Source organism: Macadamia integrifolia, chromosome 3 (genome assembly GCF_013358625.1).
Source record: "Macadamia integrifolia cultivar HAES 741 chromosome 3, SCU_Mint_v3, whole genome shotgun sequence".
Classification (NCBI taxonomy): domain Eukaryota; kingdom Viridiplantae; phylum Streptophyta; class Magnoliopsida; order Proteales; family Proteaceae; genus Macadamia; species Macadamia integrifolia.
The window spans coordinates 26,781,415-26,791,592 of record NC_056559.1 but is presented as its reverse complement, the minus strand read 5'-3'; the positions used below and the strand labels follow the sequence as shown (position 1 = coordinate 26,791,592).

At 39.0% G+C, this 10,178-nt stretch overlaps 1 long non-coding RNA gene across 2 annotated transcripts; it reads right to left on the bottom strand.

Moving 5' to 3' along the window:
* Nucleotides 1–1,237: 1,237 nt before the first annotated feature.
* Nucleotides 1,238–3,346, bottom strand: LOC122073412. Of its 2 annotated transcripts, none has more exons than XR_006138779.1 (2): nt 2,372–3,346; nt 1,238–2,151 (listed from the first exon to the last, which is right to left on the bottom strand). It is a non-coding gene; the product is annotated as an uncharacterized LOC122073412 (long non-coding RNA). The 2 variants fall into 2 exon arrangements; XR_006138780.1 differs by having other exon boundaries at nt 2,380–3,346.
* Nucleotides 3,347–10,178: the final 6,832 nt, after the last annotated feature.

Here is a 10,178-nt window from a genome sequence, read left to right as displayed (position 1 = left end):
TAAAATTCAACAAACAATCAATCCTCACATACAATTTTCATGTCTACCTTGAAATTTAACCAATAAAAATACAATTAAGAGAAAAATCCACTGGATATCTCAATGTTGGCTATAAAGGCCAGATTAGCTGTTTAAAACATAAATACTGCCCATGAATATATCTCTTTCTACATAGGCCTATAAAATATGTGGCCCCTCCAAGGACCAAATAAGATATATGTACAGTATGATAGCCAATAGGAACATGCATCAAGGCATCGGCATCACTCGATACTTTTTTTTTTTTTTAATTCCATCTGATTGTAGACCTGTTTGGTTTGATATAGCGAAACCTATAACTTTGAATAGGAAGTGTTCTATGAATTGAAAAAACTCCACTTACTCAAACTATAAAAAAGAAGAAATCTGATAAAAACTGATGTTTCACCTAAAAGCTCAAACTATTATAGTCGAATACTACTATTAAAGTAGAATATTTGATTTCCTTGCTCTGATATCATAGAGTTAAATTCGAATCATGGGAGTACAACATCAATATATACATCAACACACTCAACATTGAGTAGAACTTACCTACCTATTAACCATATCTGTGGATGGTTGTTAATATCTTTTAAAAGCTTGAACTTTGAGCTGTGGATGGTCACTAACACCTTTTAAAAGCTTGAGCTTTGAGATGAGGCTAAGACATAGAAAGACCATGATAGGGTTTTTTCACTGGGACTTTGGCTAAGCTTTTAACTATAACTGGAACATAGATGGAATCAGGAGGTGAAATGTAGTCAATTTCTCATTAATGATGACTGGCCCATCTAATATTACACCAGGGGACATATTTCAGATTAAATTTTTTTTTTTCATTGGCTATGTCTGGTTCCTCTTGAAATGCACCAACCTCCATATGCTTCCATAAGATTCCAATTTAAAACTCATTACCAACCTTCAGTTGAGGCTTACATGATGATCTGTCATTTCATAGAAGGCCCAAACAACCACACACTTCCTAAGATCCCAGTTTCTTAACTTAAGAAAATAACTGTACTATACAACATAAATATATCTCTCCAAAATTCATGGCTGGAAGTCAAACACTGCTACCTAATACAATAAATTGTACTCCCTTGCAACAGATGAAATTCAAAGTGGAGAGAAGAGTTGCAGAGATATGGTCCCTAAATGCTCAGAGAAACCACAAAGATCATCATTATATAAAAGCCAGCCAGACATATATGGTCAATGGTCCCCAAATATAATTGATTGTGTTGCTTTTATTTCGTCCTTCTGTGGGCATCAAATGTTCAAAACTCATAATACAATTCAATACCAATACTAACTTTCATTAACAGTGAGCATTAAGCTCAGAACCCAGAAGTTCCACAGCACAGCACAAGACCACTCCATAAAACAGACAGATAGAAGAAGCCATGGGAGGGCATATCCCCTAACACTGAAAGCTTCAAACCGTGGGAGCAAGAGCTAAACACAACCTCAACCCACTAGCAAGAAACAAACAGTCTTCAATGAAGTAATGAAATCAGGAGAAACTTGAGAGTGATGATATGCTCATGGCCTGCACAGTAGGTAATACTGATACCAAGTAGGTGGTGCAACCTGCAAATGGAGAAATTGAACAATTGGGAAACCATGCACAGCTAACCCATCATGAACTCTTCTCTTGTATCTCTTTGGATTGACAGCCCATGCACCAACCAAAAAGAGACTCCTCATTCAGAGTCACAAGGACTTCTCAATTACAAAAAAAAAAAAACTCAAGTTCCACAGATGAAGGAAAGATACTTAACGAGGAATAGATCTCATACATCCATATTCCCTCGAGGAATAGATCTCATTCATCCATATTCCCTCCAGAGTACAGTACCATTTCTGGCAACTGTCTTCAGTAGAGAACAGAACTGTAGCCATGATAGATGATAAATTTGAAACAAAAGATATATCATATATGAACAGTTGAACAATAGTGGAATTTTGGGGTGGGGTGGGGGGAGAGGAGAAAAAACGAAGGAAGCAAGAATTAAGGTTTCAAAAGGACACTTGGATGGATCATTATCTCAAGCATTCATGCTAAGTTGATATTGCTTCTGCATATAAATTGAACTTCCAGTACCTGCTTAGCTGACATCGAAGAAATACCTGAAGAATAGAATAGAATAAAATAAAGATTAATGTGAAGGAAATCATAAAAGAAAGTAAGAAACCCAAAGGGGTGGGGGAACCCTAATATCTAAACATAATACTGACATGTACCACAAAAACCTAAAAGGAAGGTTTGTTCATGTATTTTAAGGCAAGAGGAGAAACAGATGGAGAGGAAAGCCCAACTAACTTCAAAGTAGTGATCTGCTACTGTTACCTCCTAACCTTGATTGAGAAAAGAGGGCTGCCGAAGGCTGAAAGGAGGAGCCCTTACTGAAAGATCATCACATGAGTTTTACAAAGAGAAGCCAACAGAGCTCGGTTGGCAGGATGCCCACCTCCAATGAAAAGAGAGAGAGAGAGAGAGAGAGAGGGTATAATTCATCCTCAAGTGAAGTGGAGGTGGACAGAATGCCAATAAACTCTGTAAGAAACCCTTTGCTAAACCCACATGAAATTAAAAGGGCCTCGATCTTAATTCTTCCCTTAGCTGAATACCACATAGAATCGAGTATTCTCCTTCATTTCAACCACTGGACACCACACACACATATATATATACACACCCCAAGTGAGAGAGAGAGAGAGAGAGGATGGGACAATGAGCGGCTCTCTCTATATATGAGGGAAAAGGGCGTTATGGGTGTGTAGTAAATGGTAGAGAAAGAGATGGTTCTCTCCATATGAGGGAAGAAGGAGTAATTGGTGTAGTAAATGGAGGAAGAGAGAGGGGTATTGAGTGGATTGCACGCAAGCAAAGTGCAGAGAGATGGGAGGAGAGAAGGGTGGGAAGTGGTAACTGGAGAAGGCCTGCACTTGGAGAGGCAAGTTATAAGGCATCATCTATAATAAGTAAAAGGGGAGAGGGTGGGGGGGTTGGAGGAGTAATTAAAGAGAGAGTGTGTTGAGTTCTTTCTGTTCAGATAATAATCAGTATCAGATGGGATTGTTCTTTCTCGCTCGCAGGCATTGAATATTTGGGAAGAATCATCCTCTCTCCCCTTGGCTCCCCCTCGTTACTGATGCCTAAACTCCAACACCCCCCCCCCCCCCCCAATCTTTCTTGCCTTCCTCGCCCCACTAATCCCTTATTCCCTCCACTCTCCTCCTCGTTTCTGCTGCAAACCCCCCTCACCGTCTCTCTCTCTCTAGAAAAAATACACTTCTACGGTTCTACCGTATATTTTCTGAGATTGAAATACTGCAAAAACTTATTTTGAAAGGAGGGTCGTGTTCATTAAATTCTCTATCATCTGTCTTGAGGCCCACGTTATATTCTGGATTCTGGACCACTGGATTGAAGAGACAAACATCTATCCATCAGGGCAAGTGAGCTACATCCCATATGATGATCAGAGATCTTTCGTGTCAAACTCAGTTTGATTTTTGTTATTCTCGAGAAACTCAGCGAATCATCGGTGATGCAATCGATGTACTGTGTACGTTTTCGTATCTCTATGACCAATTGACCACTGTCTTCTCTCTCTCTCTCTAATCTTATTATCTTACCATGGGTGAACTGTGAAGAACACTAAAACGAAACCCCCTTTTCCAAGTCTTTTTTTAAAACTTTCAAACTTTCGAAGGATATGGTAGGTTGACTAAAAACCCACTTCATTGACTAAACAAAAAGGATAGAAAAGTGAAACCCACAGTCAAACCCATTTTCCCTTCCCACCATCTTTTGTTCCATGGCTTTTGGGTCTTGGGGTAAGGGGTTGAAACAGTAAATACTGTGAAAGAGTGACACTGTGATAGGGGTATTAACTGTCAAGCCTTTCCTTTATTGGGGTATGGGGTGTCAAAAAGCTTTTAGCTGTGCTATGGCAATCCTCTGAAAATAGTGAAATCCTCCCAATTGTCGCCTGATACGTCCCATTCATTACTTCCACAACCCACGCTCTTCCTTCTGCCCTATGTGGCTCTTCTGCCTCTCTCTCTCTCTCTCCCCTCTTTTATTTTCTTTTAGCTTCCCACCTGTCGTCTTGTAAAGCTCATTAAACATTTAAAACTCCAAGTCCTCCCCTTCTCTTCAGTTACCCACATTGCATTTATGGTCTAAAATCTACCACCACCTATACCCAATCAATTCTTCAGTTAATTAAAACCGTACGTACAATCAAACCTCATTTAAAGGTGTAAGAAATGAGAAAAGTGGAGAAAAAGAAAGTAGGGAGATGTGAGATCAGAAACAACAGACAAGGTGCTCGACCTGGAACCTCAATGAGGAGATGAAAATCAAGAACACTAACTTCAATTGTTAGGCGTTTGGGGACTAAATCACATTATAGAATTAGCATTTCTTGACCCAAAGCAGCAAACCAGTTCTTTGTCTTTGTTACCATATTGAACAATCTGGCTTTGTTACTCCTGGTTTAGGCAAGGAATTCAATAAACCAAGAAGGCCAGATTAGCCGATTTGATGCTCAAGCACATGTATTGATTGATGAGGTTCATGAAAAAGCAATTATCCCATAGCGGATGAAAGTAACAATTTGTGAGTATTCAAAAAAACTTGGTATCCTCTCTTTAAAGGCTAATTTTTAATGTAAAAAAATGACTTCTTACCAACAACCCCGAATGCTGAGTGTGAGATTGTTGGTCTCCACGTGAAACTGAGTCACCCAATCCCCCAACATTGATGTACAAGTGCATCATGTTTCCATCACTGGTGGGTGAGCATATCCTATTAGAAATTTTTGCTGAAGTCCACTTCAGCAAAGCAACTTTTTTTTCTCATTTTCCTTAAGGGCTTATTAATATAGGGAGTGGCAAATTCTCTATACCATATTCTAGTTCAGAAAAAATCCAAGACTTTGGTGTGAAAAGTCATGATACTTTTTCTTCTATTCTATGCAGCCTTCCAGGAGAAGAGATTTTAATTTTCAAATTAGTCTACTAGATTGCTTGTTGGCTGGCTGGCTGGCTGGCTGGCTTTGCTTTTCTTTTTTCTTTCTTTCTCTTTGTCAAGTACTGTTTCTGAGGATGAGTGAGGTGCACAGGTTGGACTGCTGCTAATTGCACTGCTCGATGCATGGAAATCCTCATCTTTCATGATTGTGAGCTCTTGTGCTTCAACTTTTGAGCCCGGAATCCAAACCTTTCTACTTCCTCTTTCTTGTTAAAAGAAAAAAGCCCTAAAAAAGTAGCCATCACATTAATAAAAACTTAAATTCCCTCTCATATCTTATCTTATTTAATAAGTTTCAAACCTTGAATGATCATGATGATGATATATATGCGTATGCGTACAAACCCACAAATGGAGCTTTTTTTTTTTTTTTTTTTTCTTTTTAAGATAGCCACAAATGGAGCTGGTTGGATGCTTGGTTGGTGGGAAGGGATAATGGGATACACACTAATAATACAGCTATAGTAGCAGCATAAGTTAAAAGAGGAGAGAGTGGCCTGGAGAGGAAGAGAGTGGGCACGCGAGGAGAGGAGTGGCAGGCGTTGACAAGGGAAAGACATAAACTTTAGCTTTTACCCTTCTTTACCTTCTGCAATCATTAGCCTCCAGATTTTTTTAATCTCTAACCCTAAACCCTTATCAGTTAATTGAATTCAGGATTTTAACCTTAAAGTTAATTACTTGGTTTATAGCTAAGCTAGGTGGGCAGCAAAACAGTGTTTATAGCTAAGCTAGGTGGGCAGCAAAACAGTGACTGGGTCTTGGGTATTGGGTGTTTGGCTGGTATTCATAGAGAGTTAGGAGAATTTGCAGAGGCAGCTATGTTATAGGGTGAAGGATATATATATATATATATATTTATGTAGTTAGAATGGTACACTGTCTAACAATCAACACAGCGGAGACCGCAGAGAGACGGGATCATTGTGAAAATGCATGGGAAGGAGCGTTAGAGAGAGCCAAGACAGGAAGGGAAGGATGATTGAGAGGAAAGCATGTCTGCATGTGAGGAATGATTCTTTGGCAGTCTGTCACGTGAGTGTTTGATAATACTATAAGCTCTAAAATATGTTTTTGTGTTGTTTAAGAGAGAGAGAGAGAGGTGGGGGGAGGGTTTTTTTAGGGAAAAGAGAGGAAGAATTAGATGAAGAGCCTAGGAGGAGAAGGGGGGTGGTGGTGGTTGGGTGGACATGGAATTAAGTTTCAAGACATGAATCATGAGGGAGATGACGATATTGATGATGGCGATGTCTATGGGGGGTCCTTCCCAATTTCCATTCTTGTGGTGCCATAAGCCCATGACTGACCCCACTTACCTCTCTCTCTCTCTCTCTCTCTCTCTCATATTTGTTTCTGAAGGTGGTGGGGTTGTCTTGCATCCCATGCTTTGTTGCCCTGCCTCTAGTTGCTAGTAGGAAAAGATAAAAAAATCTCTCTCTCTCTCACTAAGTACTGATTTGGTCGAGTCGGGTGGATTGAGTTGGATGGGACCGTAACACAAATAGTGCAGTAGTATTAAAGCTACTAAAGAGTGAGGGAGGGGGTCAGTCATGGCGTTTTGGAGCATACTTAATCAAATAAGGGGTCAATTAGTCGGACTGTGTCTAATCAAGTTTTTTCACTTTATAATCTTGCATTATGAATTATTTAAGTAATCGATCCTCATACGCAAGGCATAATTCTATTTATAAATAGGTGATCGAGGACTAATTTTTAATTGAACTTTAAACAGGCCTTAGATGAGCTTGAAATGGGCTAATAAGATATTTATCTCTAAACAAGTTTTAAACTTGTCTGGCTAAGTTTAACATTATTCAAATTTCAACTCATAAAAACCATAATTGCCCTGACCCATTCCCCCTTACACATATCACTGGGGGAGAGAGAGAGAGAGGCCCCACTTGGTTCAAGTCCAGGGTCCACAAATACTTATCAGGTCTATTCTAGGTCTTTGTTTGGATTATTATTATCTTCCTCCCTATCAAATTGACATCTATCCATGAGATCCTTCACTCCCAAATTCCCAATAAATAGCTCGTAGGAATCCCTTAGCTGTATTACCCTTCTTTGATCATTATTATTGTCCATAATTATAATCTTTCAAGTTTGATGAAGACTCAATATATTGCTTTTTGCTGGCGTTTTTGACCCTCAGATGGAAACCAATTTCTATTCCCATGAGTATGCATTTCGCAGGATTCAGGAAACCCATTCCTAAGGATTCCTCTCAAAGTTAAACTCTCTCAAAATTCAAAAATGGTCTCTTTCACCAAGGCACGCTTAGCCTTTTCATAAAGTTGAAACACGACACATCTAGAATTGCTATTGCTTGTTTTTATGATGGTAACACCAATAAGTAAACATTTCTACTCTCTCTCTCTCTCTCTCTCTCTCTCTCTCTCTCTCTCTCTCTCTAGCTCTCTCTCTCTAGGCTTCAGCTTCATAGGATCCTTTGACCATTTCATTCTCTCATGTATGATAACCTATGCAGTCTCACTCTTAATATGCGAAGTGTCCTTAAAACAGAGCTTTTTGACATGGAAGTCAACTACTTGGGAATATCCTTCCCTTTTCTCCTCAAGCTTCCTCTTCCAATGGATTGCGACTTGAACCCAGAGACCCAAGAAAAAGATAGTTCCATGAAAGGGTTTCTGGGTTACTTTCTTCTGAAGTTTCCTGTTATGTTATCTTGTGGTGCTGGTCTCTCAAAGTTTCTCTCTCTCTCTCTCTCTCACTTCGGCGAAAACCGTTTTATCCTTCATTCTTCACAACTCCTGATTCTCTTAACTCTCAAAGTTGGATCCTCCATCCAGGCAAGATCATATGACCGTACACGTATTCATTAATTCCACTAGCTTTGCTACCCTGACCGAGAAGAGGATGATAAAAATCCATCATTCTGGTGTCTATACAAAACACATGGCAAACAAGAGAAGAAAAGGTTGAATCTTTTTACCTTTTTACCTTTTTACCTTTTTAACTTTTATCTTTTTTCACACTTCGTCTAACAACTAAGATTGACCGTTGCAGGGTTGACCTTTATCGAGGTGTCAACCCCCAACCGCGAGCCATCTCGCCTCACTTGTCTCACCCTTTGCCCTCATCGCCTCAACCACCACAAGCCTCTACCTATGTCGGCCTCACCGCTGCCCCATCGCCTCATCCATCAAAGAGAGAGAACAAAGAGGTTCATTGCAATCGATTTACACAAAATAAGTTTCTGTATTACAAATATACTCCGATACCGATACGATACCCTTCGATACGTATCTTAAATTTAGTCGGTCGATACGATACACACCGATACGATACATTGAATTTTTTAATTCATTTCGTATCGATATATATCCTACAATACATACCGATATCTCATCGGCTTTGATGAGCCTGGAGAGTACCTCTTTGTTCACTACAGAGGCCATGGAACCCATCTCCCTGCTGCAAATCCAAAAATATCGAGTTATCAAGAGGAAGAGGTAACTCTCTCTCTCTCTCTCTCTCTCTCTCTCTCTCTCTCTCTCTCTCTCTCTCGTATCGGTGAGTATCGATACGTATCGGCGCTACGGTCATATAATGGCCAATATGGGTAATTTTTCAGAAAAAAAAATGATTTTTTAAAGGGTTTTTGTTCCAAAGTTGCTGTAAGCCATATTTCTCTTTAACTAAAGTGGAAATCAAGGTTGGAAACAAGGATTTTACATTTATGGGACAACTACAGACCTTGAATTCTTAGTACGATACCCTCAATTTAGTGTTTATGCATAATGCATGTTATCAATAGTTTTTTTTTAACAAATTCTTTATGCAAAAGTGTTTAAAAAAAATATTTCCTATCCATTTATGTGTGTATCTTTAGCGTATCTTAGTGTATCTCTGATACGATACGATATCCTCCGATACGTATCTTAATTTTGGCCGACCGATACGACGACCGATACCGATACTTTAATCCTTGCTCACTCCACTTTCCTTTGGCTTCCGTCCAATTTTTCAATTGAATCTAGAGAGCTTAAATTGCAGGAAGAAGAAGAGGAAGGGGTAGGTAGGGGTTCCTGGTGTACAGGCGAGTGTATGTTGAAGGAAGAATAAGAAGAAGGGGCATGAGAAAGAAGACAACTCCCCTTGGAGGAGAATATTTGCTAAAAATCAGACAATTTTGAGTCGATTGAAGAAGAGAACTAACACAAATTGGAAAAATTATAATCGATTGCAGGAATGTATTCGCCCAAGTCGTAGGTATACGAAGGAAAACATATGGAAAAACACTATTCTAGGTATATTTGTAATACCAAAACTTATTTTGTGTAAATCAGTTGAACCAAACAAAAAGTGGTTATTTTTGTAAAGACAAACCCAACAATGGGTAATCATGTAATTTTCTTTTTTTTTTTTAAGAGGTGAAAATAGTAAGTCACATGATGGAAGATATATACATATAGGAGAAAGAACGCTGCAAGGTTCCATAGCATACACCAGCATCTCCCATTGTCTAACTCTTCTCCTACGTATAGGAAAGCACTAGTATCTACGAAGTAGTTGTACAGGGAACTCAATCCCATACATTCATCTCCATGCATGCAATCGAAGAATACATAGATATGTATAAATCGTAATGCCATAATAACATGAGGACTTATGGGTATCAATTGCAAACTGAAACTGTTTACCAAAATCGAATCCTTTAAACTGGCACTAACATTTACAAATCCATTCATTTTGGTTTTTGAAAGTAAAACCGTTCACTAAAATGATTCAGTCTGGTTTTGAATCAATAAATTGTTGATTTTGAACCAATTAAAACTGATCAGAACCAAAAGCTACTCTCCATAACCAGATAGGACTACAAATGGCTGGGCTGAAGTCTGGCAGTGAACTACTAAGCATAGGCTCAAGCACAATTTCATCAACGAACTCCAGCTAGACCCAATTGGCATTCCTAAAGGAAACCCAAATTGATGTAAGGACGGAAAATAGAGAAGCTTTCTGTTAATCTCTTCTAACTTCATGCCATGGCTGAGGAACCATCCATCTACGCCAGAATGCTAGAAAAAAAACTAATAAGCATCTCTAATTTCCATTAGCAGTAACCTTGAGACAACTTTTTTCTTCGAAA